This window comes from Habropoda laboriosa, unplaced genomic scaffold (assembly GCF_001263275.1).
Source record: "Habropoda laboriosa isolate 0110345459 unplaced genomic scaffold, ASM126327v1 scaffold22, whole genome shotgun sequence".
Classification (NCBI taxonomy): Eukaryota; Metazoa; Arthropoda; class Insecta; order Hymenoptera; family Apidae; genus Habropoda; species Habropoda laboriosa.
Window position 1 is genome coordinate 4,086,913 of NW_017100261.1, and position 8,261 is coordinate 4,095,173.

Below are 8,261 nucleotides of genomic sequence, written 5' to 3' on the forward strand. Positions count from 1 at the left end.
ATTCCCCAATAATAATAATTATTAATATTTTATACGTGTATGTGCATAATGTCTTTTCTTTCAGCTGTTAAATTTTCATTTTTGCTTTTATTAATCCAAGAAAAAACAAGTTTGTTACAGATTCGCTTTACCAAAAACTGAGGAAATTATTGGAACAAAAGAAGTAAATGATGTCCATACTATGACTTGTAAAATCTAACTACTAAATTCGTTTGAATTTGAGTTTGTTGCAGGTGACAGAGGAGCACACGAGCAATTCATCTCACCATACTGATATTTCTCTTCTCTCTGCTTTATATCCTTTTAGATTTTTAGGATAGGCAGGATGCAATATAGATTTCTAATTAGGGAGGTTCTTTTCCAAACGAATGTGGAATTTTAATTAGCCACGTTATTTTCAACATTAAGGTGATTCTTGATTAGGCAGGACAATTTTTAACATTAAGTTGACTCTTGATTAAGTAGGGCATTTTCATCGTTAAGTTGATTCTTGATTGGGCAGGACATTTTCATCGTTAAGTTGATTCTTGATTAGGCAGGACATTTTCAACATTAAGTTGACTCTTGATTAATCAGGCAACTTTGAAGTTAAGTTAAATCATTAGACAGGAAGGCGTTTTTATACATTAAGTAAGATTCTTAGTCAGGTAGGCGATTCTTAATTTAAGTTCAATCATTAGACAGGAAGGCGTTTTTATACATTAAGTAAGATTCTTAGTCAGGTAGGCGATTCTTAATTTAAGTTCAATCATTAGACAGGAAGGCGTTTTTATACATTAAGTAAGATTCTTAGTCAGGTAGGCGATTCTTAATTTAAGTTCAATCATTAGACAGGAAGGCGTTTTTATACATTAAGTTAAATTCCTAGTCAGGTAGGCGATTCTTAATTTAAGTTAAATCTTTAGACAGGAAGGCGTTTTTCTACATTAAGTTAGATTCTTAGTCAGGTAGGCGACTTTTAAGTTAAGTAAGAATTTTATTTAGGCAGGATAATGTTTAAGATTTTAAAATTTAAGTAGGCAAGTTTTTTATGGAAATTCAGTGCTCGAGTTGCATGTTGTTGTTTAAGACGGTAGATCTCAGTTTGTAAGTATTGTAATTTTTTTCCTTTCGTTAGTTATCTGTAAACAATTTTGAACAGAGACGCCTGATGTTTTTTCCGAGATAGCCTTGTGCAGTCAATCCCTTAACTGTCGTGCTTTTTCTTTTTTTTTTTTTTTTTTTTTGTGGGACGTGTTTCTTCACATGTTCTTCTTTTGTGTTTCAAACATTTCACGAGTCAGATTCCTGTTTCACATATTCTTGTGTAGTGATAAAAATACAGAGTGAATTAATGTCTCGCATAGAATTGAGGCTTTCAGTTTAAGGCAGATTTCAGTTAACTCCTAGTTTAAGTAAAGTGTGAATGAAATTATACTATAAGCTAGGCGTAAGATAAGTTAAGCTAAACTTAAAGTACTTTAAGTTTTAAATAGGATACTTTTAACGTTCTTTTTTTTTGTATTTTTTTCTTTCTTTCTCGTCGACTTTTTTTTTAACTTAGAATTCTTTCAGTCTTCTACTATTGTCCGTCTGTATAGCGATCGAAAATTCGAACGTATTGCAAATGTACAATCAGTAGGAGGTGTTGTGTTGTATTAACGAATGGAAAAGAAATAGTAAGCGCGTAAAAGGAGGGTGGATGGGACCGTGTGGATAGGGCGGGCCTCCATTCGCAGCAACCTCCACGAGGTGAGGCCTGGGCAATCGATATTATTTGATATATAATTACGATTGCATAGCAAATAATACGAGCAAATTGGCTGCCATAGTAAAAGATCGATAATTTAGTCTAATATGTATCGATACCTAATATCAGATTTACACAGTATTTAAAGATGAATTATTATAATTGTAGCAGTAGGTCGAAAGGTTGTTAATAGTTCTATCCATGCAATCCAATTATGTATGTATCTTTATATGGAAATTTAATAAAAGTGGATTTTTTTTTACATCTGTGGTGTTAATTTTATCCTGTACTACATACCATTGCGAGATAGAGTAGACCAGTGTATTTTTTTGTCACATATCTACAGGGTTCTAGAACCCCGTTACCGTTCTTGTGTCACATCCTACTGTATCGACTGGGACTGGTATAGTGGTTAGCGGTAAGAATTGAAATCAAGACTGATAGGCATTTGTTATTTTAAATAACGAAGGAGACAAAATTTCGAATGTTAGGATGAATCAGAATGAATTCAGTCATATACATTTGACTTTTTGGATCTAAAGTATTTAAGCATTTCTGGATTTACTTCCGGACCAATATCGATCGCTTTGCTTGCTGCAGTTCTTAAAATGACCGTTCTTAAGCGTAGAGTGTGTTTCAAAGCCAGTGGTTTTGGACCACGTCGGTATTTCAGATCGTGTGACAAAAAATCCCATAAGATAATTGGTTTATTCTATACGTAGTCTGTGATGTTCTAACAATTTCTAATATATCAACAAGCGATAACTTATAAATGAAACATAATATTTATCATTCCCTTCATTTTCATTACGCTACCATCAGATGATACCAGTTTTTTGTAACACTTCGATAAATTTTTAGGAGATGGCAGTATTTAATCTGTATGTGCAATTATTTATGCATTATTTAAACAATCTTCATTGTAATGTGAATAATTATCTCTATCGTCTTAATTACATGTAAAATAAAAATACTCTAAGTAGTATTAAACATCAAGTCAAACCTGGTGTCATTGTTACGAACACGAAATTCAATCAAATAAGTATATAAATTGATCATCCTAGTGCATTACTCTTTCAAAATCCAACACTTCTGTAATTAAAAATTTTGAAGCACAATTTACACTAAATCGACAAAAAACCTTTCATAAATTTACAATTATTTCTTGGCTAATATGCACTATAAATTTTTATCTAATTTACTTACTACATTCTAAACTAAATTACCTTTTAAACTAATCGATTTTAAAAGGTAGCACATCTGTTACTTGTTATTTCTCCCATTATTGCAAATAAAATCTTTATTATACGAATATATTACTTTATAAATATGAAAAATTCTAGCCTTATCGCGAAAATTCAGCGAACTTGTCGGAAAGAGAAGCCATTTGAAGGTTTTTAAGAGAACGTCTTCAACATGTACGCGTTTCTACGTGTGTTTCACACGGCGTGCTCAAGGCTCGCGGCACATTAGCAAGTTGGTAGCCGTCCAGACACGTCCTTCTGAATGAGTCCTGGCCGCTTTCCAGCGAGCAACCTATCCTTTTACGGGATATCACGGCGGCCGGCTGCTGAAACTCGTCGAACCGTCCAAGTAGGACCGTCATCGCTGTTTCTTGTCGGGGATTATCGCCGACAATTGCGTCAACTTGCAACTCGAATTCCTCCACGATTGTTTACCAAAATTGCAACAGTCTACCCTACTGACAGTAGAAGTAACAGTGGAAACGACGATAGCTGTTTGATATTTTCAAATGTATTTTTGTTGGGAAGACTTTGTTAACCCGGGAGCAGCACACATGTAAAAGTATCGTAGTGGGGGTAAAGTTTACTCCTATGTGCCGAAACAAGTTTCTACAAATTTGCAAACTGTTCTTAGACACTTTGATTTTTTTTTCAACCCTTTCACCCTGCCAGATTTAAACATTTTTAAATTAAAAATCAAAATTAAAATTCTTTAATTTATCGTTTGAAAAATTGAGGTGGAAGTACGCAAAGAACAAGAATGAAGGCTTAAAATGCGTGAAAAAGCGCTAACAGCGCGGTGCGAGAAAATATTCAAAACGCCTATAGGCGCCAAGGGCACAGCGCGAAAAAATATTCAAAGCACCTATAGGCAGCCACAGCAGTGAAAGGGTTAATGAAAAATACAGTCGATGTGTGGTGAGGAATGTCCTTGAAAAATACTAAAGAGAGAGAAAAAGTCTGCCAGTGTACATTCTTAGGTGACAGTGTTTTACGAAACTGTCGGGTAATTTTTACCCCAACGAGTAGCGTTTCGAGTAAAGCTTTCTATTTTTCTTTTTTTTTTTTAATATTGTTTTTTGACACGTTTAGTGTCTAGTAATATAAATACTGGTGAAATTGTATTAAACTTTATTAAATTTCGCAGTAATAATTTTCCAAGGAAATAATTAGCAAGCACACACCATGATACTATTTATTTTATTACCGAGGTAATTCATATTACAAGTATTCACATTGAAAACACGAAAAATGTAGGAGTAGGTAATGGCTAATTTTCAAGCTGATTTTTTCAAGAAAGTGCTATCGTTGAGTTTGTCCTTTCTATTCTCAACACTTCACATCCTCTAAATTAACTTTAGACAACTCACGTTCATATAACATTGTTACTTCACGTTTAAACTTTCTATGGTGATTTGCGAAACACCCTGTATAAGCAATTTGAATGGATACGCGTAAACTTTCATGACCGACTATATAGAAACTGAAGCTGAAAAAAAGGAGAAAAAACCACGAATCAACAGTATTTGCTGAACGGTCCTCGGCTATATACCGGCCAGCCGTTTGAACGTTGACACACGTCGATTATCGGCCGTGGTGGCGAAGGTTGGCCGGCGAAGGCCTGCCGGCCATAACCGCGGGAATTGCATCGTATTCGCGGGACAGCTGCGCCCGGGAAAGGTTCTCCACGGTCGGCTGTAAACTCGCGGCGGGATCATTCTATGCTACGCGTCGCTGACTCGGAGGCCGCCGCGGTTTCACGCGCGACCGCCGTCTTCGAGATGTTCCACACGCAAAGAGAGTCGAGAGAAACGGGAGAAAGAGACGAGAGATGAGAAAAAGTAAGAGGGAGAGACGAGAGAGAGGCGAGAGATGAGAGGAAAAGAGAGGGAGAGAGCGTCCCGGCCTCGACACGGGCCACGTTTCGCGCGCGCCTCGCTTCCTGCCTCCTTGGCCTGCTTCCAGGAATCGGTTCGCCCTTTTACGGCCGGGTGTCGCCGTGTCTGGACGCTTGCGAAGGGGAACTGGGAGGTCCCGGAAGCGGGAAATCTCGTGGGACTTGAGGGAACGAAGGGTCCGAGGGGAAAGTGGAAATAGGGAGCACCGGGGAATAGGGGATTTCATACAGGTTGGAATTGGAGGGGAGTGATTTTGAAAATCAAGAGATGAGAAGTGGGAGTATTTTAGAGGGGGTTTGTGGGATGTGAGGGATATTAATGGAAGGTTTGGGAAGATTCTCAGAGTGAAGAATGAGGTAATTGTAGAACAAGGGATACTTGGAAAGGGATAGGACTCTGAACGTGGGAATTTTGGGACGAGGACTTGCCAGAAGTGGAGAATCTATAAAATGAAGAATTTCAGAACATGGAAATTTTAAGAATGGAACGTTTCTAAGAAATAAAAATGTCGGACTAGGATTATCTTCGACGATCGCAGATGCAGGGAATTCGGAATAAGAATTTTTCGTAAATAATCAAATCAGGAAAGCCAACCCTTGGAAAGCTGTAGAATAAGGAAGCCATAAAAACGAAGTGTCTTCGAACCAGAAAATTTCAAGAGGGTAAAGAAACATTCGCTTACTACAGAAAAAGCTCCATGTGAGAGGTTATAGAAAAAGTAGGTGAAATAAGGAGGAATTTGAGAAATGAAGATGTAGAGAACAGATATTGAAAATGAACGATCGTTAAAGAGAAAAAAAAGAATGACGACTGAAGAGTAGAATATCTAAAAAAGAAAAAAGAGTTTCGATTCTATATATGAAATAGATATGAAGAAGGAATCAGAAAAGTGCAAATATATGAAGCAGAAGATCTTAAAAAAGAAGCAACTTCGAAGTAGAATATCTCAATAAACAGAGTTGAGTGCGTCTGAAAAAAGGTGAAGCCTAAGTTTTCCCTCGAAGGAAAGGGAAATCTCAGTAGTGAGAAACCCAACGAAGACGAGACCTGAGAAAAACCTGCGTCACTTCGATATGGGAGACCTCATAACAGAAGGCTCCAGACGCCATATATTCGAGCTGCTTCAGTCGAGAAGAAAGACGTCGAAAGAGACAGTGGCCAGAAAATAGAAACCCTATGGATGCTACGTTACCGGAAATAATTCTAGCTAAAGAAGCATGTTTTACAAGAAGTGATCACCATACCAGAAGATCCAAGAAGGAGAGGAAAATATCCAGGACAAAGAGATTCATGGAAAAAAGATGCCAGAAAAAGGGTCTCGAACGGAAACGAACTGTGAAAGCAAACCGGAACGAGAATCCACGAGCCAATCAGAGGTTCCAAGGTAAAGACAGTGCCATGGAACAGGAGGAGTCAAGATCAGAGAATTCGTCCTGAAGAAAGACTCGTCTTGTGACAGAATCGCCACGCAAAGGGAGATTTTATGAGATACAGAAATCAGGAGTAACGAAGATCGCGATTGCGAGAGACTATACAAATTCCTGTATGCTGTAGTACTTAGAAAAATATACGTGTCTTTCCCCTTTACTTTAAGTGTCATTTTCACCCCTTAGATGTGAACGATTATCAATTAAATAAAATACCTGTCGAATATTCTTTCAAGTGTACTACATTGTACATAAATTTCATTGAAATCGGTGTGTAATACTTAAATCTTAAGTGATGTTCCTTGTAAGATGGAGGAAAAAAGGGATGTTTCAGTGAAGGAAGTTCAATGGAGGGTTAAAGAGGGACAGAGAATGTGAAGAACACGAATGAAGAGAATGAGATGGAGAAGAAGGAAGAGAAAGGGTTATCGGGAGAAGACTGAGAACGGAGACGAAACTCACGGTTGTCGAAGAGATGGGAGAGTTAAAGAGGGACAGAGAATGAGATGGAGAAGAAGGAAGGGAAAGGGTTATCGGGAGAAGACTGAGAACGGAGACGAAACTCACGGTTGTCGAAGAGATGGGAGAGAAGCGATGGTGTAAATGTGCACGAGCCTATTGTGCGATATGCGAGGCAATGGCGTGCGAATAGCGTGCACGGTGTGCACGTACACGCGGTTTATTATACACACACTGGCTCATGGTCGAGTGCATTCAGTCTGCGACGACTTTTCGGACGACAAAGCGGCTGACGAGGTATCGCGTCGCTGCCAAAAAGCTGACTACACGCCGATACCTACACGCTCTGCAGAAAGTTCGGAGGTGGCGTGATTCCTAGGGGGATGGTGATAGACTGGGACGGGTGTAAAGTGACCATTCGGGAACATTGATGTGCGTGTGCGCGTGTTAAATTGATAGGAACTTTGTGTATACGCATATTTCTGTAGTACAGTTTTTCAAGAAAATTTTTAATGTAAATAATGCTGTTTATTGAGGTGTCTGATTGGATCTGTAGTCTTGCTTTGGAGAAGGTTGAGGGGTTTTAGTAATTCGCTTGAGGATTTATCTTCGAGCGAATTTGGGTTAGCTTATTATAATTTTCCGGTCACAACCTGTGTTCTTGAGTTTGAAAATTAAAATTGTTGGACAAGTTCAATACAAGATAATACTATTTTAGTATACCGTGACAAAAACGTATACTGTGTCGTTTACAAAATATAATACACTAAAATGTTATAAAACTTTCTTTTAGGAACTTAGGGACTTTTTTTTAGGATGAATGTGTAAGAAGGATGGGTTCGAGGAACTCCTGGAGATGTCCTAGGGTTGATATCTAGCATATGAGTTATCAAATATTGATAAATCTGCTTGATAATAAAAAATGAAATCTTATCGACTTGATACGTTAAAATTGTTTCTCCGTTGCATTCGTGTGTGTATATACACACGGTGCACAGAGACAGTGAGAACTGGCCAATCGCATATTCCCATCGCGTCGTCTCGTTACGGGGAACGTCTTCTTGCGGCGCCGTGATAAAGGCGCCGCTAACTCATTGTCCATGCCCGGGACAATGGATCCACACTGAAGTGGCCTGATTCCCGAACGAGCAGCCTCGTGTCGTCGCCGCCGCGTAAATTCGCGGATTTCTCTGACGCTTTTTACCGAAGGTTTTCGATCCAGTCCCACTTGTGGAAGAAGCAAGATTCTTATTCGAAAACGAGGACTCTGTAAGTACTTACGTGTTCTTGCTCGAACGTGCAAACGGGCTGTTCGATGTTGAATAAGACTTCCAATTAGCAGATTAAGAATTTTCATGCTTGAGCATCGATAGCTCTCGTTCTGGTAGAGAAAATTGCTACTTTTGCATAATGTAGAATCTTAACGTAAATTTTCGATGTTGAATAATAGAACGATCTCAGGTTTGGATAATTTTAGCATGGAGGTTGTTTTAGCAGTTTAAAT